Source organism: Vulpes vulpes, chromosome 1 (assembly GCF_048418805.1).
Source record: "Vulpes vulpes isolate BD-2025 chromosome 1, VulVul3, whole genome shotgun sequence".
Lineage (NCBI taxonomy): Eukaryota > Metazoa > Chordata > Mammalia > Carnivora > Canidae > Vulpes > Vulpes vulpes.
Window position 1 is genome coordinate 183562950 of NC_132780.1, and position 24739 is coordinate 183587688.

At 35.9% G+C, this 24739-nt stretch overlaps 1 long non-coding RNA gene across 1 annotated transcript in view; it reads right to left on the reverse strand.

Moving 5' to 3' along the window:
- Positions 1-2804: 2804 nt before the first annotated feature.
- Positions 2805-24739, reverse strand: part of LOC112923163 (uncharacterized) — a 71277-nt gene continuing 49342 nt past the window's right edge. The window contains exons 2-4 of the long non-coding RNA XR_011997146.1: positions 23001-23286; positions 8810-9095; positions 2805-7723 (exon numbers count right to left, since the gene is read on the reverse strand). This is a non-coding gene — a long non-coding RNA (uncharacterized lncRNA). The remainder of the gene's footprint in view (positions 7724-8809; positions 9096-23000; positions 23287-24739) is intronic.

Genomic DNA, 24739 nt, shown 5'->3' on the forward strand with positions numbered 1-24739 from the left:
CTCCCAGAGGTCAGATCAATTACTAAAGACTTGGGTGAGAGTAGAAAGGAGTGCAATTTTGCTCCAAGTTGAAGATACATCTGACCCAACGTTTATGACTTTCACCTTCTCAGGAGTGGCTAAAAGAATATTAACTGACATTATTATTCATCTAGCCTTATCTTAAAGGTAGAAACTCCCAGAGAATATATTATGTGAGAAAATATGGTATATTTGGTCAATGAAGATTCTTAAGTAATTAAATATTTAAGCAGAAGATTATTTTCTCTTCCAGGATAGCTAGTGTTTTGTAATAATCAAATATTAAATAGCTTTTTAAAAATAGTCTTCATTTACACAGCTAAAATGGAAGATGATGTTCTTCTCCTTTATTTTAAAAACCTGTCACCATTATTCTTTGGGGAAAAGCAATTTAGGGTAGAAGGCAAGACCCTGAGGCCACCGGTTATCACATAGATTCTTAAACTTGCCTACATGTCAGGATCACCTGGGGAAACTTTTAAAAAGTGCTGATTCCCTACTCACACCCTTCTCCTCATCAAGGCTGTAATCTTGATTCCACATCTGAACCAATTCTGTATGAAATAGCATCAAAACGTGTGCATGAACTTCTAAGTTAGTTTAGATTTAAAAGTTTAAAAGGTGTCATTTTCTGGAAAATGGACTTTAGGAGATTAATTATACTACTGCAGAAAAAAATGAGTGCAGTGTTTAATGTTATTTGTGCCTAATTGCTTGCCCAACACCTGTGTCTCCAGTCATGTGCTCATGTAGCTTTCCTTCTAATGCTGTATCTTAATGTTAATGTCCTAAAAAAAAAGTTAAAGAGGTAATTAATGCTAAAAATAATTCTAAATTGGGGATCCCTGGGTGGCGCAGTGGTTTGGCGCCTGCCTTTGGCCCAGGGCGCGATCCTGGAGACCTGAGATCGAGTCCCACATCGGGCTCCCGGTGCATGGAGCCTGCTTCTCTCTCTGCCTCCCTCTCTCTCTGTGACTATCATAAATAAACAAAAAATATAATAATTCTAAATTATATAGAAGTGTTAGTAGTAAAGCAAATGTTAGCTCTTACTGTTAGCATCTATGCAGGCTATACTTGTAGTGAAAAGCCATATCATCTATACTGTAACTATACAACTCCAAGCTTACACACAGTTTATAGAAAAACACTTAAGCTGGACTATTTTTGCCATGAAACCATATACATATTTCCTTAAGGTGTAGTTATTATTTTCTGATAGAATTTTTAGGATGCTCGTAGTATTATACCATCCCATGAAAGAATGATCTATGTTTTTAATAATTCTCTACCTCTAACATTACTGATGAAAAACAGTGATCTGTGTATAAGAATTAGGATATACTTTTTGTCATTTGCTACCACACACCATTTACAATACCCTGTAGATTTCATCATTTTATACCTAAGAGAATAAATTCTAAATCATTCTATGTTACATGTACTCACCTGACTTACAGCTTCAAGCTGAGAAGTTGGCACTATTGCTACCTGGTAATGAGAGATACACTGGATTTTTATTTACTGTATTTCTATTTACTGGCAACAAACTGTCCTTCTGACTTTTGATCTTTGATCTGTTTAACTTAAGCAGAAGTGGTTCTTACCAGAAGGTTGTAGGATATTAAGAATTGTTAGGAAAACTGGATATCAGGCTTCCTAAAAAGGCAGGAACCACACAGACAGGCAGAAGAGCAATAGGTGAGGTCACTGCAAAACCAATCTGGTCAGAAAGCTGCCATTAGCTCCCCACCCTTATAACCATCAGACACTGCTGTCACTGGGAATTACTGGAGAAACCACTGGATGCCATCGTAGTCACTGTTATACATTGCAACTGGTACTGTATTCCAAACTGTCCCTCCATCTTTTTATTTACTACTTTGGAGTCAATGTCTCTAGCAGAAGCATTCAATCTGCTGAGCTAATATCACCAACTCATATACCTTAAATGCCAGGGGCTAGTAAAGGGGAGGAAAGTCTGTCTTTCTTTGCCTTCTGTATCGGGAGCTGGGACTCTGCATTCAATTAAGATTTTAGGAATAGGATATTTCTTAAAATATAAAAGGGGTTTGGAAGATGAACAGCAAAAAAAAGGAGGAAGCATGTTTCTTGCACATTCCCCAAGGACTACACATGTGAACTGAATGATAACTCTATCCTAATGGAGGCTGAGGTAGAGGGGAGCATACATTCCATGACAATGAATCTGTAGAATTAACTTCAAATATGAAGCACAGACAAAATTACCATTAGTTAATTTTGGATAACTGACTCTGGGATCAGGTACAAGTTTTGTGTTACTATTTTGATAACTGTGGTCAACATAGGTCATGAAAGCAGATACCAAGAGCCTTACACACAAGCAATACACACACCAAGATGGTATGATTTAATGGGTAAAAGATTTGATGGCTGAAAACTGGACATTATTCCTGATGAATAATGATAAATATACAACATATCAGTATTTGTGTGATGCAAATAAAGCAGTGGTTAGATGAAATTTTATAATTTTGAATGATTGCATTAGAAAATAAGATTTGAAATCAGATATTTAAGAGTCCATGTTAGGAATTCAGCAAAATATGAACAAATGAAAACAAAAGCAAGTAGAACAAAGAAAATAAAGAGAAAATTATTAATTAACAAAACTGCAAGTTGGTTCCTTGAAAATATCCATCAATGTAATTCATCTTTTCAGGGATCATTTCTGTAGTTCATAATTTATCTTTTTAACAGAACACAAAATAAGACAAAACCATCTCAATGGATGCAGAAAATATTTTCCAGAAGTCAACATTTATTTGTGATTTTTCAAAATCATTTATAATATTAATATTAATAAATGGAATTAATAAATAACAAGGGAAATACATAATAAGCACATGAAAAAGTGGTTAGCATCATAAGTTACCAAGAAAATTCAAGTTAAAATTACAATAAGATGGGACTACATGCTCACTGGAATAACCAAAATTTAAAAGACTTAAGATATTAACTGTTGACAAGGATATAGAGGAACTGGAACTCTCATACACTGTGATGAGAATGCAAAAAAGATGGCACCACTGCAGACAAGAGTTTGACAGTTTTATGTCCAATGAACACATCCTTACCACATGACTCAGCAATTCCACTCTTATGTATTTGCTGGGAGAAATAAAAACATACATTCACACAAGGACTTGTACATAATGTTCATAGCAGCTTTATTCATAGCCTAACACTGGGAACAACTCAATTGTCCGTCGATAAAAGAAGGGATAAACTGGTTTTTTTATGCAATGGTACACTACTGAGTAATAAAAAGGTATGAGGCACTGATGTATGCAACAACAAGTAAATTTCAAAAACATTTTACTTAACAAAAGAGCCAAAAAGATTTATACATACATTATATAGATATAGATAGATGCAGATATATAGATATATAGAGAGCATTATTATATTGATGCAAAAATTTTTAAAAGGCCAAAAACAATCTAAGGTGAAAAAAATCAGAAGAGTGGTTTTCTTGGGGTTTAGGAGAGTTCATTAGCCAGGAAGAAGAATTAGAGAACTTTTTGGTAAAGAATATATTCCATGTCTTGTTATAGATTCAGCTATGTGGGTATATTGTTTTTTCAGACCTCATTGAATTGTGTCTTTATGATTTATATATTTCAACTTATGTGAATTTTACCTCAAAAAGAAAACTTAGTATTAAGCTAGTAAGTAAGAAAGTATTAAGCTAGTAGGTTTTCTTTGCAGCTTATCAATTCTGAAATTCTCCTTTGTGTATTCTAGGCTTCAGCAAACAAATAAATATATTGAAGATAACTGGAGGAAGTTTTCTCACTTACACACACACACACACACACACACACACACATGTATGTTTTCTATCCACTGAGAAGGCATGGAAGCAGACACCAGTAGCAATGGCATGCCTACTTTCCAGGTCTTAGTTTCTAAATTTATTCTCCACTAAATGGAACCAGGATTCCTAGGAGAGATAGATGATACCAGTGCTAAGACATGCAAAGTACAAGATAAGTCTGGAACCTCTTGTTGTGACAGAAAGTAAAAAAGTAAAGAATAAGGGAACATGTCAAATGAACACAGGAATCAGCTCAAAAAGACTCCCACTGGCCGAATCTGGGACAATTTGACCACCAAAATAAATACCGATAGTAACAGATTATAACCTGGTGAGTAAATAAGAATCCATGACTCCATACTGACATAAATACATAAAAGAATTAAAAGATAAACACCCCCCAAAAAGGAAATGCACTCTTTATGGTAGAATGTAGACCAATAAACGAAGAAAGAATGATGGAGTTAAAAAAAATCCTTGAGTGGACATCAAATCTAGTAGATAAAAGTTTGATGAATAGGATACATAGTCTCTCCACAAGCTACCTATTAATTAGGAAGGGAAAATGATGACTTTACCATGGAGGAGCCTGGTAGACATCACTTTACCCAAGTGACCAAAGCCTATGTCACTAATTTTAATGTAGTTTGAAACATGTGCCCTGATAGGATTCACTGAGAAGGCTAAAATAACACTTCAGTGAAATTCAAGACAAAAATGCATAACCTGAAACTGATAATGATGAAACATCATATAAACTCAAATTGAGGAATATTCTATGAAATAACTGATCTATAACCCTTCAAAAATTTAAGACCAGAAATATTAAGTATGGCTGATGATCTCTTCCAAATTAAAAGACACCAAAGAGACATAAAAAATAAATGCAATCCATGCTCATGGGAATAGGGAAAAAATAAGGAAATGTCCTCATGTTGATAACTATGTCGTCAAAAGGTAAGAGAAATAACATACTCTTAGGAAACACACTGTGAATTATATTATTTAGCGGTAAAACTTGTGATCTCTTCAATTTACTCTCATATGATTCAGAAAAAAAAGAATAATATGCAAGTATATAGAGAGGAAGCAAATGAGACAGAATGAAAATAATTGAATCTCAGTATTGTTATGTATATTTCTAGTTCCCATTACATTCCTGAGATATTTCTGTAAGTTGAAAGTATATCAAAATAAAAAGTTACACACAAAGTCAGAAACTCACTCTTCCATCACCACACCCCCAAAAAAGCTGTTACACAGGAGACTAGTGAGTCAAAAAAGAATAGTACAAAATTCTAGTGTTTCTAGCTCCAGGGTGTTTGGAGGGTAGTTCCTAAACATAGAATGGAAGAAATCTCTTTCGTCCTACTAAGAAAAGACCCTGAAGGTAATACATGCCTTCATCTCAAGTCTGGTTCTATTTTGTTTGATTGCAAGAATAGGACTAAGGAAGCAAGAATCAGGCTAATTATTCTTCTGCCTTAGGAAAAAAAATCTTTTATTGTTGGTGAAAGAGTTTTGATGCATTTTTTATGAATGATAAAGAAAACTTTTTCTAAAGTAGCTGGATATTTGTAAGCCTACAGCAATGCTGAAGACTCGAAATGTATACTGTCTATCATTAACTATGTGAGCTCGAAGTTTTCTGTTTAGTGAGATCAAGATTCTTTCCATTATTAAAAAATAATAATAATAAGGAATGAGTTTGCTGGGAGTGGGATCCCAGGACATTTGTGCATCCTTTTCCTCACCAGAACATTTCTTCCATTCATTTGTATCTTTAGTTTATAGTCTTCATGTCATAAAGTACAACATATTTTTCACTCACCAATGAACCCTGATTAGAATACAACCCTTGCAGGTGCTATTTATGACAAAGTCACACTGGATAGGATATGCACCTTTCAGATAGACCCTCAGTAACTCTTTGAAAAAATCCAGAGTAACAAATTATCCATTCTTTTCCAAATTTGCAATATTTATTGTAAATGACATTTCCTGTCATTCAACTAGACATAAAATGCCTAATATATAAACTTATCATCAAAATACATACTCATAGTCTTGCCATTAAGCTAATACCTCGTGGGATGAAAGACACTCTGATTGTCATTGGAATAAAAATTTGTATTGGGAATCTTATATTAATCTTTACTATCTCTCTGATCCTCAGTTTCCTCATATGTAAAATGGAAATTAGAAATATTACATGAAATAACATATATAAAGTGCTGAGTGAAATGACTGGCACATAATAAAGGCTCAATAAATGGTATCCATATATATAAATTATTTTGTATTTGACAGCTTCAAGACTACTATATTGAACATATATTTATTAGCTCTGAGATCAAGAAACTAGAGATCTCAGAAAAATTTTAGCTAATATGACAGGAAAAACATATTGGGGGATAGAATCCCAGACTAACAGCATGCAGAAGGGGATGTTGATGAAAAATGGGCTATTTCCCAGCACCAGCCCCTTCAGAAACTCAGTAAAGCACAGGATTTAGAAACATTTGATACAAAGGAAGGCAGAAAATTATAGAGAATAAAACAGATATGGGGCAGGGATGAGGAGGGATGCAGAAGATAGGTTGACAGTCTATGTTTAACACTTCAATTTCCCTTTTCCACTTCCACACACTAAATACAAATGGTCAGGTACCTTATCTCCAGGGACATACAGGCGTAGGTATAAAAGTTTAGTCACTAATAATATTGAATAGTGGAGGTAAAATCATTGGACTATGAGGCCCAGAGGAGAGCAAGGATGAGGTACACAATTAAAAATAAGAGTAATTATTAAACCATTGTCAATAACAGACTGATCCCAAGACCTCTGCCTCACCCTACACAGATGAATAGAAACCAATGGTCAGGCCCCATGTAGAAGAGTGAAGAATTTTTTTCTGAAGATATTAAAAGATTGCAGAGATTGACCTCCTTGCATGGATAAATGAGGCCTGGGTGATGGGCCATTATTCAGACCAACTTCACAACAGTGAGGAGTACTCACTGCAAGCACCAGAGATCACAGAGCTTCCAACCAAAATTTGAGGGCCTTGTTGTTAAATAGGAATGGTCATCAAGGTTTAGGAAATATGTGTGGGAAGTCTCCAGAATATAAAAGAAAGGCCAAGTAAGCAAACCAAGAAAAGAAATCCGGAGGAGAGATAATGCATGAAATGCAAGAACATTTCAAAATTAAAACTAAACCTCAAATTAATGTATCAGGGAGATAGAAGTTTTTCATCAATAAAAATGATGTCACTTAGAAGGAAGAACTAAAATAACAGTTGAAAAAAAATTTCTACAGAAGCCTTGAAGTAAACAAAATGTCAGGAAGAAGGAAAATATGAGAGAAAAGCTAAGAATTAAAAGCATCAAACCAAGAGCTCAAATAACTAATTACTATGTGTTTCATAAAGAGAAAAGAAGGAAAATCATGGGGATAAAAATATTTTTAAAAGCAAACTTTTCCAAAACTAAAAAATTTGCATTTCCAGATTGAAGAACCCAAAAATGTACCAGCACAATTAATTATTTTTAAATATCCCAATCAAGGTATATCTTCATGACATTTCAGAATACCATGTTAAAAAGACAACCCTAAACAATTAATAATAATAATTTTAAAAAGAAGGCATATCCAGCAGTGCCTGGGTGGCTCAGTCAGTTAAGTGTCTGCCTTCAGCTCAGGTCATGATCCTGAGGTCCTGGAATTCAGCCCGTATTGGGCTCCCTGCTGAGTGGGAAGCCTGCATCTCCTGCTCCCTCTGTTGTGCTCTCTGGTTCTCTGGTGCTCTGCTGTGCTCTCTGGTTCTCTCTCTCCTTCTGTCAAATAAATAAATAAAATCTTTAAAATTAATTAATTAGTTAACTAATTAATAAAAAGAAGTCACATCCAAAGAATAAGAATCAGAATTACATCAAGCTTTTTCAACAATAACACCTCATAATTCAGGAAGAAAGTAATTTTCAACCTGGAATTTTTTCATTCAAGGGTAAGAGTAGAATAAAGATATTCTTATATATACAAAGATTCACAAAATTATCCTTCCTTTCTTAGGCAGTTTTGGAAAGGAGTGAGAAGGGAAAAAAATAATTCCACACGGGCACCTATGCCAGAGTTTGACAAGTAAACTGTTTCCTCATATCTTAAATACTAGCTTCTCTGTGATAGTAAAGGATAAGGAGGAATTATCTATAAATGATGAATTAAGACAAAATTTTAAGCATATTATTTAAATTATTTAATTTAAATTTGTTATATATAAATTATATAAAAATAATTATATAAAACATAATATATTATAAATATATAAAATTATATGAATAAATTATATAAATATCAAATTAAATTATTTAAATTAAATTTAAATTTAGTGAATTATTTAAATTATTTAAAATTACCAGGTAACCAATAAAATTACATTGAAAGGAAAAGCGGGGTAAGTGTAAGTGAGATAATTTTTCTTTTTCTTTTTTTTTTTTTTTTTTTTTTTTTTTTGAGATAATTTTTCTTTATCAGAGAAAGTTCACATAATGTTCGAAATGGATACTGATTAATACTCAAAAGTTGTCTCATATACCTATAATTCGGAGTTTGGATCTATAACGACATGCCTGAAGAAACTGCCCATTTCCACCTTCCCATGGAAGCTAAGTCCTAAGAGATGGGCAGTTGAAGAGAGATTTTTTAATTACAGTGAGTTGTTAGAATGTGTCCATTAGGCACCATGACTTAAATATTAGGGACAAATGGTGGTTCCAGGAGCAGCAAAACTTGTAATTGAAATGGGTCATGAGGATCCCTGGCTGCCATAGCTGGTGAATTCATCTACAGCAGGATATGAAGAATATACAGTCTACCTATTGGCTGGCCATATTTGTAAGCAAAGCAGAAAGACTATCACTCACCACATTCCTGAAACAGTTCTCTCAACAGTCCCTGATGGAATTGCAAGAATTCTCTGGAGCCCAAGTTGGATGACGAATAGAAGGTTCTTTGTGACTATCAGCTAAACCGCAGATGTCTGCAGAAACATGTTTGTTTTCTGAGTGACATACATTGCAAACACCAAGCTTTGTGACTGAGAGGCATCTCAGTGTGACAGCTGTAGGCAGTGGCTCCGGATAGCACATCACGGTGTACTTTCTTCAGATTGCGTTGCACACACACCCCACTCACATCACCCTGTAATATCTGCATGAATCGGAGAAAAAAGACAACTCTACAATAAAATATAAAATATAAAACATGATAGGGCATGAAATATGAGGTATATAATTTGTGATTTGTACGTCTGAGTTATATTTGCAAGTTCTTAAACCGAGGATCCTGTGGAGAGAGCTATTATGAATGTAATGGATTATTCTTTTCTAATTATAATTCTTTGGGTCCATACTAACTGGTGAGGAGCAGGGGATCTTGCAACATGATCCATGTTGAAAGTCAAGTTTCTCTCTGGTTGTACTGTGATACAACCAACCCTTGCATCCTGTTTTTCATTGATGCTTATGTTGTCCTTGTCCTGTTTCCAGTTTAAAAGTTAATCTTTAAGGGAAAATATGCTTCACGTTGCTTCTTTTTTTTTTCTCTCCCTCGCCCTCCTTCCCTTCTCTCCTCCTGATCTCTGAATGTTGATCCCTGTCTGTATGCTGTATCCCTGTCTATATCCACTCTCCCACCCCATCCCACTCTATGTGACCAGATTGTATAGCTGTTTCAGAATCTGGCTGTGGTGTTTAACTATGGTGATGTAACAAATTATTCCAGACTTGGTGGCTTCAAATGACAATAGCAATTAACCCACAGTTTCTGTGGGTCAGGAGTCTAGGCATGGCTTAACTCCTAGAGCTTAACTCAACTGGAAAGCATCATTTTTAAAGTTCACTCGTGTTAATTATTGGTAAGATTCAATTCTTTGTAGCTGCTGGACTCATGGTTCCTCGTGAGCTGTTGACCTTGGTTCTTGCTACATGTACCTCTCCATTGAGCATCTCACAACCTTGCAGTTTGCTCCATGAAAGTGAAACAAGCTATAAAGCAAGAGAGTGTGCCAGTAAGATGGAATTCACTCTTTTGTAATCAAATCACAGGAGTAATAGAAGTTAATTTTGCTATGTTTATCTCATCAGATGCAAATCTCTAGACCCACCCAAAGAGAAGAAATTATCCAAGGGTATAAATATCCAGAGGTGAAGATCACTGGAGGCCATTTGAGAGACTACCTGCCAAACATGCTTAAAGGAAATGGGAGGGCAAGTGTTTACAGAGGTTGGAGGACAGAGAGGGTTGGGAGCTATGTCAGAGCTGCCTGCCACCCTAGCTGTAGGGCTTGCCCATTCCAGATCTACATCTATCCTTTTCTGTCTCCTTTGATTCACCCTAGACTCTCACTGTGTCTTTACCATTGAAGGTTCTTTACTCACTAAACCCTTAGTTTTAATTATTTGCCCTGATTGCCTAATTTTCTGTCCTGCCCGATAGCTAATATTTATATGGTGGTATATGTATAGATTAAAAAGTATTTACCTATAAGGAACTGAGTTTCAGAAAGAGATACAACCAAAAGGCAGAAAAGCAGTGGTTGGAGAAGTAGAAATTTCCAGATAGGGTAGGATCATAGCAATGAGTTGTTTTAAGCTTTCAATGTTCAGCCTATGTCTTCTACTCAAAACTGGATTCACCCAATCACCACTATAGATCTAGGGTATTATTTGCAAACTGCAGTGCTTTATCGTTTGGTTCTTTTGTAAGTTTAATAAACTTGTTATAGTTGATGTTCGATTACTATAATAATCACAGAGAGTTATAAATTTTAAATAGAAAAATATCACGTTTACTTTGACTATAACCATAGAAACTGAATTAATATCAGTCCTCTTTGCTTATTAAGGTCAGGTTCTGACAGTGGTTGCTATGGTTGTGTTTGATGGCTTTCATTGACTGCATAACAATTAGAAACATTTTCCTGAAAACTAATTTTTCTGGTAACCAGGGACTGAAGTGAATTAAGGTCCAGCCACCTTTTGTACTTTGATCTGGCATTTCTTCCACAGTCACGATCATAGCAACATACAAAATCAATCAGCAGAAAATACTTATTTATGTCACCTATGGATTTTCCAACAAATAGCTTATGAAAACACCTTTCACGTGGATAATGACTAGATGTAAAAAGTGGACTGATTCCCAGTAATTACAGCCTGGTGTTGCTTTAATCACCAGTAAGTTGTATGTTAAGAAACCTAACATGCCCAAAGCAGGTCAGGACACAAATTGTGACTAAAATGAGGAGATAAATGAGAAAAAGAAGAGATAGTTATTTTATTCCATCTTGTGTATTTCCCCTGCACCACACCACACTGTATTGCATTTGTGTGTCTTTTCATTTAAAAAAAGGTATTTAAGAGACAGCTGATGAACAGTGCGTTTGTATTCCAGGAACATTCTCTCATAGGTTTGGATTATATACAGATGAAAAATAGCCGATATGGCTTTTGAACAAAATGAATGGCTGCAAGCCCTGAAAAATGCTAGTGGAAAGGTTGGCATACTAAAAGGTTAATTAAAATTTGACTCTGCAGGATGGATACTTTTATTTATAGAACCTTCAGCTGATTTTCAGCAGCCATGTTTTCTTCTAATTAAAATAATATGAACAGCTAATAGCAATCAGCTTAAAGAACTGAATATTTTAGAGAAGGGATGATTCATAGGCTTTTCAATAACCATTTTACAGTAGGTGTCTCCACTAAAGAGCACATAAAACATTTGTATTCAGCCATTGTCTAGTTCAAATGTCAGGAAATATTAAACTGGAAAAAATGAGAGTGAATTATTTAAAGTGGCCTAAAATAAGTCATTGATATTATCATGTAAATTTGATATTTCCCTAAAGGTTCAGGAATCATTCTCTGACACTGCATAACTTATAAATCTGAGAAAGTGGGCCATTAGAAGCATTATTTTAAAAAATAGGAATTTCCTTATACATTCACATATATAACAAATTGGTAAATAACAATATTTAACAGAAGCAAAAGTTTGTCATGGAAACCTTATGTACACATTTGGACAGATTCAGAGATAGATGATAGGTAGATAGAGATAGATAGATATAGTAAGAATCATTTCATCATAATAACTTCTGTAGGATTCAGCATCCTTTTCCCCAAGTCATTGAGAATGACTAAAGAAAAGATAAAAATCTGAAGTGGAAGGATAGAAAGCATGAATATATAATGATATACAAGAGAAGTGAAGTTTTAAAAAAATAAAAGAAGAAAAAAAGGAATATATCAGAAACATACACTTCCAGGTAAGTGTACCTTCCCACTGTGACAGAAATAACCAATCTATTCTCCTACTCCTCACCCTATTTCTCCTTTCCTCATCATCCTCTGTGACAAAACTTTTGAATTTCAGCTGGGCACATCGCCTTTTTTTTTTTTTTTTTTTTTTTTTTTTTTTTTTTTTTTTTTTCACATCGCCTTTTAGAATCAAAACTCCGCATCCTCACCTTCTACAAAGCTAAAGAGGACCGGTGGCTTGGCCTTTGCCAGTGGAATGTAAGTGGCAATAGTGTCTACATCACCTGTAAAGTGTCCATTCTCTCCTTTCCCTTTTCTGTTGACTGGAATGTAGATATACATTCTCTGGACAAAGCAGTCTCCTAAGGTGATAGGTGGATTTGGGAATGCAAACCAGTCCTGGATTGCTCTAACTTGTACTTTAAGACAGAAAGCAATTTCTACCTTTTAAATCTTCACTTTAGAGTGAATCAAATCCTAATTAAATACATCCTAAGATGTGGGTTTATTCTAGAGAAACAAGTCAGGCAATACCTCCATAATTTAAGACACACTGCTAAACCTTAAAAACCCAAACATAGTCTCCATGGAGAGACAGAAGTGCACTAGACCAGTTATTCTCAATTTCCATTGTATATCAGAATCATCTGGAGAGCTTGTTAAAACACAGAAAACCCCAAACCCCAAAAGATCTGATTCTGTAGGTCAGGGTGAGGCTGAGAATTTGCATTTCTAATAGCCTCCAGGGTGATGCTAATGCTGTCTGACTGCCTGACACACACCAGGTCTCACTGCTCCAGAACACACCTCCACCTCTAACATATGCCTATTCTGTAAGTCCCACAGCAAGATAGGACTGATCCTTAGCCTATCATCAGGATATTCTAATTTCTAAATGTCATGCAAAGCCACTCTTAACATCCTGGAATACCTTATCATTCACCTAACAAGCTCCATACCTTCATTATTTTAAATTGACTATAGCTTACAAAAGATATAGCAAAATAAACATATACAAAAATTATGTTTTATTCATTTATTTCAAGTTCCACTTCAGAAATCAGGTAAAATATAAACAATCAAGTTATAGAAAAGGTGTTTTCTATGGGGAGAATGGGTAATGTAATTACCTGACCATTTGTTTCAGAATCACCTAAGTAAGGGCATTTATTAAAAATGGAGATTCTGGGCCCCATCCCTTATATACTGAATTGGAGTACCCGAAGGGCCCAGGAATCTTTTATTTAAAATTTTTTCAAGGGGATTCTGATAAACCCAAATGTTTGCTAATCACTGATCTTGTTGTTGAAGTGTCATCAGAGACACTAGCTCAGACTCTTGGAGGATATTTTTCAGCATGACTGATCGTGAAACAGACAACCAACTTGACCTCCATAATGCCACAGGCAAAAAGCCTGAAACCCACTTGTAGTAGCCAGAGGATGAGATAACATGTCTTACCAAAGAAAATTATCTAAATAATGGAATCCTTCTATTGAACACTGTATGTAAAAGATATTTTTCCCGCCCAAATTAAGGCAAGTATGTGAAATCCACCCATGTAGTCACTGAAGGCATTATTCTATAGATTGCCTTTGGCAGAAGACACTAGCAGTGATGTTCATATTGGTAGAAAGCAGGGAAAGGCACATCCCTATCTTTTTCAGCATTGCATAAATCTAAGCAGTAGCAAATAGATAAAAAATAAGACACACAAATGGCCAACAGGTACACAAAAAGGTGTTTAACATCACTAATCACAGGAGAAATGCAAATCAAAAACCACAATGAGATATCACCTCACACCTGCAACAATGGCCATCATCAAACAGACAAGTGTTAACAAGCACTGGAAGGTTGTGGAGAAAAGGGAACTTATGTGCACTGCTGATGGGAATGTAAATTGGTTCGGTCATCATGGAAAAAAGGATGGGCATTACTCAAAAAATTAAATATAGAACTACCATATGACAAGCAATCCCACTTCTGAGTATATATCCAAGGGAAATGAAACCATTATCTTGAAGAGACACTAGTACTCTCCTGTTAATTACAGCATTATTTACAGTAGTCAACATACAGAAACAACCTAAGAGACCATCGACAGATGGACGGATAAAGATAATGAGATATAAAGATGGGGAATATTATTCAGCCTTAAAAAATAAGGAAATCCTGCCACTTGGAATAACATGGATGAATCTGGAGATCATTATGTTAAGTGAAATAAGCCACACAGAGATAGGGAACACCACATGCTATCATTTCTGTGTGGAATCTTTAAAAAATAAATAAATAAAAAGTCAAACTCATAGAAACATAGAGCAGAAAAGTACTTGCCAGGGGGTTAGGGCAGGAAAGGAATAGGGAGAGGTTGGTAAAAGGGTACAAATCTTAGTTATAAAATAAAGTCTGAGGATCTAACATACAACATGGTGATAACACTACATTATAAAACTGAAATTTGCTGAGAGAGTAGAACTTAAATGTTTTTACCAAAAACAAATGTAAATATCTAAAGTGATGAATGTGTTAATTAATTCACTAACTCCATAGGGGGGAATCTTTCCACAATATATATGTGTATCAAGTCATAAAATTGTTAACTTTAAATAGCTTCTAATTTGGGGCACCTGGGTGGCTCAGTCAGTTAAGCGTCCAACTCTTGGTTTCAGCTCAGGTTGTGATCTCATAGGTCATGAGATCAAGCCCCATGTTGGGCTCCACACTTGAATATTCTCCCCCCATCTCCTCCTCCCCACCCATGCACACACTCACTCTCTGTCAAATAAATAAATAAATCCTAAAACATAAAATAAAACAAGTAGTTGATAATTTTGTCAATCACACTCAATGAAGTTGAAAAAAATTTAAAAATTAAAACTTTTTTTAGAAAGAAATAATACCCAGAACAGACAGACCTCTTTAATATCTCTCTATTCCACCTACTTATACTGAGTTCCACCCTCACTACCACAGTCCCAGTCACACTCAAGTCTCCCCTAGACTCCCGCCATTGCCTTCTCCCTGGCCTTCCTCTCTCACCCTTACACGCCTCCAACCAATGCCTCACACTGTCATCAGAATGACTCTCTAGACACACAGCATATCATGACACTGTATCACTTAAAATCTTTCTGAACTCCGCATAGTCATGAGGATCAAATCCAGATCCCCAAGCACTGCAAAAACCCCTTGTGTGGCCCCCCTTTCCTATGACTCCAACGTCATCCCTCACTAACACCCTCCTTGCCACACATCTACTTGCAGTCTCTGTCATGTGCCCCACCTTCTCATCTGCAGCGTTTTCCCTCAGCTTGGAAAGCCCTCTCCACAAATCTCTACCCACCCACACTTTTCCTCCCTGGATAACTCCCACTCAGCTGTCAGGACTCTGCTCAGGTGTCACCCCCTTTTTGGATGTCTCATCTGACACCCCACCTTGGCCAGGGTTTTCTGTCATTGTTATCTCTGAAGTCATCTTCCTTCCTTCCTTCCATCCTTCCTTTTCTTCCTCCCTTCCTTCTTTCCTTTCCTTTTTTCTTCTTTCTCTCTCTTTTCCTCCCTCTTTCCCTCTCTCCTTCCCTTGCTCTTAATATACATACTAAGTGAATACAATAGCTATTTCTTACCCAAAATTATGCACTTGCAACACCCATAATGGGAAACATTTCTAGATCATAATTCATCTTTGATATATTTTTCACACTCTGGCATATGATTTGAAGGACCGTTAAACAGTGGTGTCCTGAGGAAAACTAAGGAACAGAATTTGCCTTGGTGCTCATATCATTCACCTTTCAGGGTCTCCCTGTTTGTTTGAGGTTTTTTAAAGGATTTTATTTATTTATGTTGAGAGAGAGTGTGTGCAAACAGGAGGAGGGGCAGAAATAGAGGGAGAGAGAAAATCTCAAGCAGACTCCCTGCTGAGCACGGAACCCAATGAGGAACTCAATCCCACACCCCTGAGATCATGACCTGAGCCGAAATCAAGAGTTGGACACTTAACTCACTGAGCCACCCAGGTACCCCAGGGTCTCCCTGTTTTTATGCCTTCACTGAACCAGAACACTATTGTTCCCATGAGACACTTATTAACAGGACTATACACACTCGCACACACACATACACATATATATATTAGTTTGTGCAGACATCAGGAAGCAACCAGATGAGCATAGCTCATGGACCTTCAAAGAAGAGGCACTAGCAGAGAACAAGGTAAACCAGAAGATAAATGCAGAAAGAATTGCCTCAGAGGCACTACTGGACCCAATCCTATTCATGATCTCAGCAGTATTCTATTATTCAGGTACTAGTCAGCACTTCCTTGTGCCACACACCCAGCCAGCCTATTATAAACAGCCCCAGGCCAGGAAGAGATGCAGTTTACTTAATTAACTTCAATGACCCAGTGTCTCCACCTCCTGCCATCTCACCTGCTTTCCACAGTTGTGTTTTGGCAAAATCTTCAGCGCTGCTCTCCCTCAGCTCTCTGCTAAACATTCACTGCTGGCATCCACTCTTGGCTCCTCTCCACACACGTATACCTTAGGTCTCAAATACTGTATCTGATTCACTACCTGTCTTCTCTGTCTTCCCTACATTTCCATGATTTCAGATTTTTATGCCACATATCACTATGGGTACATCATAAGAAAAAGGTTTTCTAGCTAAGCTTTAGCAACATTGGTGTTTTAAATTTAACTTTTGGTGTACCCTACATACTTTATACCATACTGTGGACTCAGTGCCTCTCTAAAAGTTTCAAGTTAAAAGGATCTCTTGGGTAGCCCCGGTGGCGCAGCGGTTTAGCACCTCCTGGAGACCCTGGATCGAGTCCCCCTTCAGGCTCCCTGCATGGTGCCTGCTTCTCCCTCTGCCTGTGTCTCTGCCTCAGCCTCTCTCTCTCTCTCTCTTTAAAAAAATGAATGTTAAAAAAAAAAAAAAAAAAAAGGATCTCTTTAGGTACTGCCAAATAGAAACACTGAAAATGACCAGATAAAACTATCAGATTGAGGAACCCCATAATACTTGGGAATGGTTCCTTTTGGGATGTAATCTCTTACAAATGGATTTCCTGATCCATCGGTCACCTGACCCACCAGACTTCACATGATTCTGGCAATATCCATATGATCGTATTGATGTTACAAAGGACTTAAATTACTTTAAATGTTTGATCAATATTGATTTTGAGCTACTTTTTTACTGTTGATACTAATTAATTTGGAATTATAAAATTCAACTATGTATTTGTTACTGAGATTTATTTTACTGATCCTTGTAAAAGAAGAGTAACTTTCTCTTTCCTAATCTTATAGAGTGAAATATAAACCTACATGATGAATGGAAATATTTTTCTCATCATACTGGTCAGCCTCTTAGAAACTATCATCTCTTTATAGTCTATACTTTGAAAAATCTCTTTGTTTTACAGTTCAAAGCAAATTCATCATAGAAGATGTCAGCTTAGAGCAGAGGGCAATAAATGCCTCTTTATCCAAAGACCAGGAAGAGCATTAATTATAACAGAACACTGCAAACCTCTCTACTCTGCTTCAGAAACTCTCTTAGTTCTTTTCCACTGGGATACAATCTAATGTTATGCATTCATATTTTGGCCCCTACTGTTAAAGAAGCTGATAATAGCAGTGATGTTCCTCAGACTAAATCTATCAAAAGTTTATTCTAGCAAAAATGACAGATGATAGATTTAACCAGCAATACGCCCACCTACACACACACACACAATCCGGAACTCATGGAATATTAAAATATATATTTAAATATCTTTTCTCAAGTATATAATCATGGGACTGAATGTCAATGAAACTAAAGTTTCTTCTTTTCTTCCTAGAAGCTAAAATTTCTAAATTTAGAAATTCTAAATTTCTAACACAATCTAAGTTTCCTGGTGGTATTTTTCCCCTTTATCTCATTTTTGACATTCAAAATTCTGAGGTAAAAGAAATAAGGTAAAATTTTTCTTTGCCTCTTTGCTAGTATTTGAGGAAGTTGCTTTAAATGCCAGTTGTCATAGCACCAGGGCTGCATTCCAAGGCTATCTGTCATGCTGGTCTGATTGTTATTAGTAAAAGTTCCTCTCCTTGCCTTCGCCATTCTTACACTATAATTATATTGAGAATCTTATTGCTGATCTATAAACTAAATTTTTTGGTTATATTTTTATTAGGGAAAATAAGGGCTTATTTTGAATTATTGAGTCAAAACATAAAATGGATTGATAATTTTTCTTAATTCTTTTTTACCCTTATGACTAGAACTACTATCTCTTATTTTCCTTGACCCCATAAATACAGGTTTGTTAATTTTTCTTTTTTGTTCCTTTCCTGCATTTCTGTTACATCTGTACAAGTTATTTTCATATTTCAAAACAAACATATGCCCATAATTCTGTGAAAATAAAAAATGTTTTCAGTAATGCCTTCTGGAAACCAAATGCTAATTCCCACATGACAATAAGAAATCTCAAAGACGTAGGATCTACAAAAAACAAATACAAGCACAGAAGATTCTTTTCTCTGAATATGCTAGTTTAGAAATACATATAGCCACTTAACTCCAATTCAAGGAGGACTTTTCTGTTCATTTTTATGGGGAAAAACTCCCGTCACTGGGGACCATACAAGTACCATTAAAAAAAAATCAACCCAGAATAATAATTGAGTCAGTGGTAATAACCATAGCCATAAGTAATAATAATGTCAGTGATAATTTTCTAACCAAGGATTATAGGTGGTATTTCTGTTAAAGCTGCTAAGAAATCCTTATGCGGCTTTCAAGTACTGGGAAAAGATTGTGAACCTATCTTTCTCTCTCCTCCAAACCTTCCCATTTCCAAGATTAATAGGTAAATGAGCCTCTCATTCTTTGTGTCTGAGGTTACCTCATTGAGTCCTTTGTGACTGAAGCTGAAAACTTTGGCAGAATGATTACACTCAAAGAGCACTGTCATGATCAATAAATACACACAACAAATTTAATGTCAGACTCCCTATGGCAGTAAACTCGCCTGAGTTATTTGAGTAAATCAGAACCATTTATTTAACAAATATTTATGGAAGGCCTGTTTTGTGTCAAGCTATTTGTTAACTCCTGAGGCTACAAAATCTGATAAGTTAAGTTTCCTGCCCCCATTGAGTTTTCCATATATCAGGAAACACAAATCAATGAATTGTCTGACAATCAGGGTCACCCTGTAATCTCTACTGAGTTGTGAGAAAGTGACACCTGTGAAGTCAGATTAAATTAAGTTCAAAATTTTCCCTCTGCCATTCACTGGCTGTGTTACGCTTAGAAAGTCATTTAACCACTTCCAGCCTTAACTTTTGCGTCAGTAAGAGAAGGATAACAATACCCTGTGAGAGTATTACGGAAAATCTATTTAGTCAATAAATGTTTCTTGACATGTACTATGTGCTAGGCACTCTCCTAAGTCCCTGAAATATATTATGAACACAGCAGAGATCCTTGCCCTTGCGATACTTGTATAATTCAAGAATATTACCTGCCAGTTTAATAATAACTATTGTCATTATTAAAATAATACAAAGTATTTAGTAAGTTTAATCCAAAAACAATAACTAAGAAAAAAAGATTATGTTCTCAGATTTACAATCAACAATAAATAAGACAAGTACAAACTGAAAATAAAGCACCTAAAAATACAAAATTTAGACCAAGCAATATACCCAAGATTGAAATGTACCTACTTCAAATAAATACCAGGAATCTGAATTTGAATAGAGTGCTGGGATTTATACCCAGTTATGAGGGAATAGTCAGAAGAATTCAATTTGAGCTTGTGTGGTGAAAAGAAGGTTACTGTCTCACATCTAATCAACCCAGGAAGGCCAACCAAACCATGTTACCCTTTGTTCCGCAAGCTGTGCATGGTCTGAAGCATAGTCTCCTTCTCACCTCTACTGAGCTGGCTCCTGTCACTGCTGGAATCTAGCTGAATGGCTATGGAGACTGACATTATGTCCTCAATAGGATACCACCCCACTAGGAGACCAACCAGCTACTTTGATACCAAATTGGTTATTTCAGATCTTGTCTACTCCAGCAGGGCCAGCAATTTAGAAAATTAGCACACATTCTGGGTATAGTTTTGCACTCCTTGTGGGAAGTCCCTTTACCAGCATCATTTTGTAAGGACTTACAAAGTGTTTATTATCATGGGATCCTTGTAACATCACTAACAGTCCAAGGAACCCACTTCACAGGAAATACAGTGTGGTAATGAACATACACACAGACTCTCCTGGTCTTACCATAAACTTCACCTCTCAAAATATGCGCTCCTAATTTAACACTGTAATGGTCCCTTAATAGTGTAGCTGAGATTCCAGCTTGTGTGTGCAATGCTGTCCTTCAAAGTGTAGTATATACACTGAACCAATGTCTATTTTACTGTTATGTAAAACAGCAGCCCAAAATGTAGAAATAGGAGTGGGTTTTCTAAATGTTACTCCCAGTAATCCACTTGGAGAATTTATACTTTCTGTCCCCACTTTTGCCTCTGCTGATTGGCTCTGGTCCCCAGGAGTGGAGGAGGAGATACTTCCATCAGAAGCACAGCAAAGATTCCACTCAATCTAACTTTATGTCTTATGCCTGGCAATTTTAAGCTCCTCATGCCAGAAGACCCTGAGGCAAAAACAAAGAGCTGTTATGCTATATTAATAGGAGTAATTAATAATCAGTTACTCTGATTATCGTGAGGAGATAGAATTGCTGTTAGATGATGGGCAGAAAGTCTGGGACTTGGCAAAGTCACTGACTTACCTCTGAGCACTTCCACATGTGTGACAACTCTTAATGGACAGTTGTAGCAGCCAATGCCTTACAGGGGTACAATAGCCACAGTCTCAGATCCCTCAGGCATAAAGATCTGGGTTACCCCCTTCACCAAGAATCAACAGAAATGCTGGCTGAAGGTGAGGAACATATTGAATGGGTGGTAAATAAAGTAGGTGATGAGTGTGAATTGTGGTCTCTGCATCAGCTGCACTAGAGAATATAGTTTGTCCTACAAACCTTGCTATGTAAATCATTTTTGATAGAAATTTTGAATGTTCACCAGCCTGAAGAGGCTATTATAAGACAGAGTGACACTTACTAGGAGCAAAAATAAAGTGGCTGTAAATGGTGAAGGGATGGAATGTAGCCAAAGCTGTCAATACCCAGTGTCCTTAACTTCTAAACACCAGGATAGCCATCTGTTTGACGGCTTTCTCCAAAGCCTTGGGAGACAACTTTAGCCTGGAAGCACCAAGGAATCAACACCATCTGAAAACTGCTCTCCAACCATTGACAGAAATAAGATAGCCCTTTTCCCTCATGTAGGATACTTTCAAGGTGTTTCATGTACACCATATCCCAATGTTTTCCTTTGAAATTAAGCTCTATTACCTCATAGAAATAGCCACTTGATGGCACACCTATTATTGCTGTATTTCCTACTGTCTCATTTCTTCATTCTCTTACCGTTGTATCCTGCACCTTGCAAACAAATCCTTTTCAGGTCTTCTTCTGGAGAATCCAAACATTCCTACCAGCCCTATAACACTCCCTAATACCTAGATTCTAAAATCTGTAAAGGCAAAGGATATGTTATTAAATATATCTCCTACCCCTAGCCCAGTGCCTCACATATAACTGCTAGTCAATATTTATTCTATTTGTACTGCATTTTCTCTTTTATCTTCTTTTGGATTTACTAAATATGCCTAATGCCTTTTCCCCCATAACTAAATGTGTGGTCTATATATTCTTCTACTATTGCTAAACTAGTGAACTCTTATCTGTGATCACAGTCTGACTACTGGATTTACTAAAGATTTATTCATGTATATTACCTTTCTTTTTTAATATTTTTTTATTGGAGTTCAATTTGCCAACATATAGTATAACACCCAGTGTTCATCCCATCAAGTGCCCCGCTCAGTGCCCATCACCCAGTCACCCCATCCCCCCTTCCACCTCCCTTTCCACTACCCCCTGTCCGTTTCCCAGTGTTAGGAGTCTCTCATGTTCTGTCTCCCTCTCTGATTTTTCCCATTCATTTTCTCCCCTTTCCCCTTTAATCCCTTTCATTATTTTTTATATTCCCCGTATGAATGAAACATATGCTGAGTGAAGTAAGTCAATCAGAGAAGGACAAACATTATATGTTTCATTCATACGGGGAATATTACCTTTCTTTTTTTTTTTTTTTTTAATATTACCTTTCTTAAACATATCCCAGACACTAAGTTTTTGATGTTGTCATTTTTGTTTAATTCTAAATATATTTAAAACCTCATAAGACATTATTATTACCATTTCTTCAAAGACAAGTTTCATTTATATTTACCGAATATTTAGTTCTTTTAATATGTTTCATTTCTTCTTCACCTCCAACATTCCATCTGATCATTTATCTTTTATCTTATAATAGCCCTTTGAAATTTCCTTCACTGTAGTTTTATAGCTGATGAATTTTCAGTTTCTGTTTTTATGATAAAGACTTTTTTGCCCTCCCTTCTGAAAACTATTTCCTTTGGGTACAGAATCTGTGTTGGTAGTTGTTTGTTTGTTTGTTTATTTATTTATTTATTTGCAATACTGTGAAGATATTATTCCCTTGTCTTCTGAGAAGCCAACTGTCAGCTTGGTGTTCCTCCTTTGAAATAATATATCTTTTTCTCTAGTTTCTCCCAAGATTTTTACCTCTGTCTTCATTTGCAATAGTGTTACTGTGTGGGCTTTTTCTTATACTTACCCTGTTTGAAGGCTTATCCTCTTGCTTCTATGGTTTGGTATCTTTCATCAGTTTTGGAAAACTTTCACTCATATGTCTTCACAGATTGCTTCTACCCCATTCTCTCAGTCCTCCCCAGCAAAGACTCCAATTGTAGACATTTTTAACTCCATGTCACATGAATAATATTTTCTTTTCGATTGTATCTTTTCCATCTTGTCTCTCTTTGTTTCACTTTGGATATTTCTTCTGACTTATTGTCCAGCTCACTTTTTTGTTGTGGGGGCTCAGAACTGCATCCAATCTGCTGTTAAAGTCAAAGATCACATAATTAATTTTATTTTGGTTTTTACTTTTAAATTTCCATTCAGGTATTTTATAATTTCTAGTCTTCTAGTCAACTATATCAAACTTTCCTTGAACATCTTAAAATATTAACACAGTAATTTTAAAATTTGTGTCTGCCAACTTTAATATCTACATTTCTTTTGGACATGTTTAGTTTTTTCATGGTTTTTAGTTAGTTACTTTTACTTTAATGTTTTGTTATTTTCTATTGGGTGTTACAAATTATATGTAGAAATATCTAAGATCACTTGAAGATATCATTTTTTTCTTCGTCCAAAATTGATTTGCATTTTCTCTGCCAGGAATAAGTCTATGAGGATATCCCTTAGTCCAATCACAGATGAAAAAGATTTGAAGGTGAGGTCGGACCTTCTAAGCGCTAGTCTATGTTATTTTTACTCTTCTTCCTAAGGTGTACTCCTTCAGGGTTTCAACTGAAAGCCTAGTTTGTGTGTGGGTATACTTCCTTATTGTCCAATTCCAGTATCAGTTCTGCTAATTCTATGAGATTGATAGAAGTGCTGCAGAGCTTCCAAGGCTCTGTCACTGCTTTCAAATTGGCAAGTGGACTGAGGGAAAAAGGCAAGACCAAATGTCTGACACACACTTTCCTGGCCTTCCGTTTTCTTCATATTGTAACCAGGCAGGTCCTCTCTACCAAGGAAGGCAGTTCCGCAGTGCCTTTGATCAGATTTTTTATTCTTATTTTTACAACTCTTGTCTTTGTTTTACAAATCTGTTTAGGTGTTCTTTATTTGTCTAAATTAGCTAGCTCCCCGTTCCTGGAGTCAGCAGTCTTTCAAATAGCATGTTATTAAAAGAATATAAAGAAAAAATATTCCAGAACCCAAAGAATACCAGAAAGTTGTTGTCTAAAGAAACTTAAATACGTTACATAGGAGACCAAAAGTTAGAGAAATCATATATAAGAGGAAGAGAAACTTAAGAGAAGCAAATGATAATCCCTAAAAGACAAATATGAAATATTCAACCTATAAAAGCAAGAATTCCAAGGTAAGATGAATGGAAAAGAAGGAACAGTTAAAAAGCAAAAAGCTGATCAAAGAATGCTCTTCACTAAAGAAACACCTGAGTCTTCAAATCAAAAGATTAAAAAGCTCAGAGTTCTAGGAATAATCAATGAGAAAAATGTATACTTAGATACATTCTGATAAAATGTCTGAACATGGAGATTGGAAAAAAAGAAAAAGAAAAAGAAAAAGAAAAAGAAAAACCTTACATGCACAAAGAGAGTGAATACAGTTTTTGTTAATGATATGGAAAGAATGATTATTTCATGAAGTTATCACTCATTGTTTTCTTACATAAAAGATACCGAAATTTAGGTTCATTTGCATCTTTACAATAATAAAAGCCTAAACTTTTAAATTGGCATCTAAGTATATCCAAAA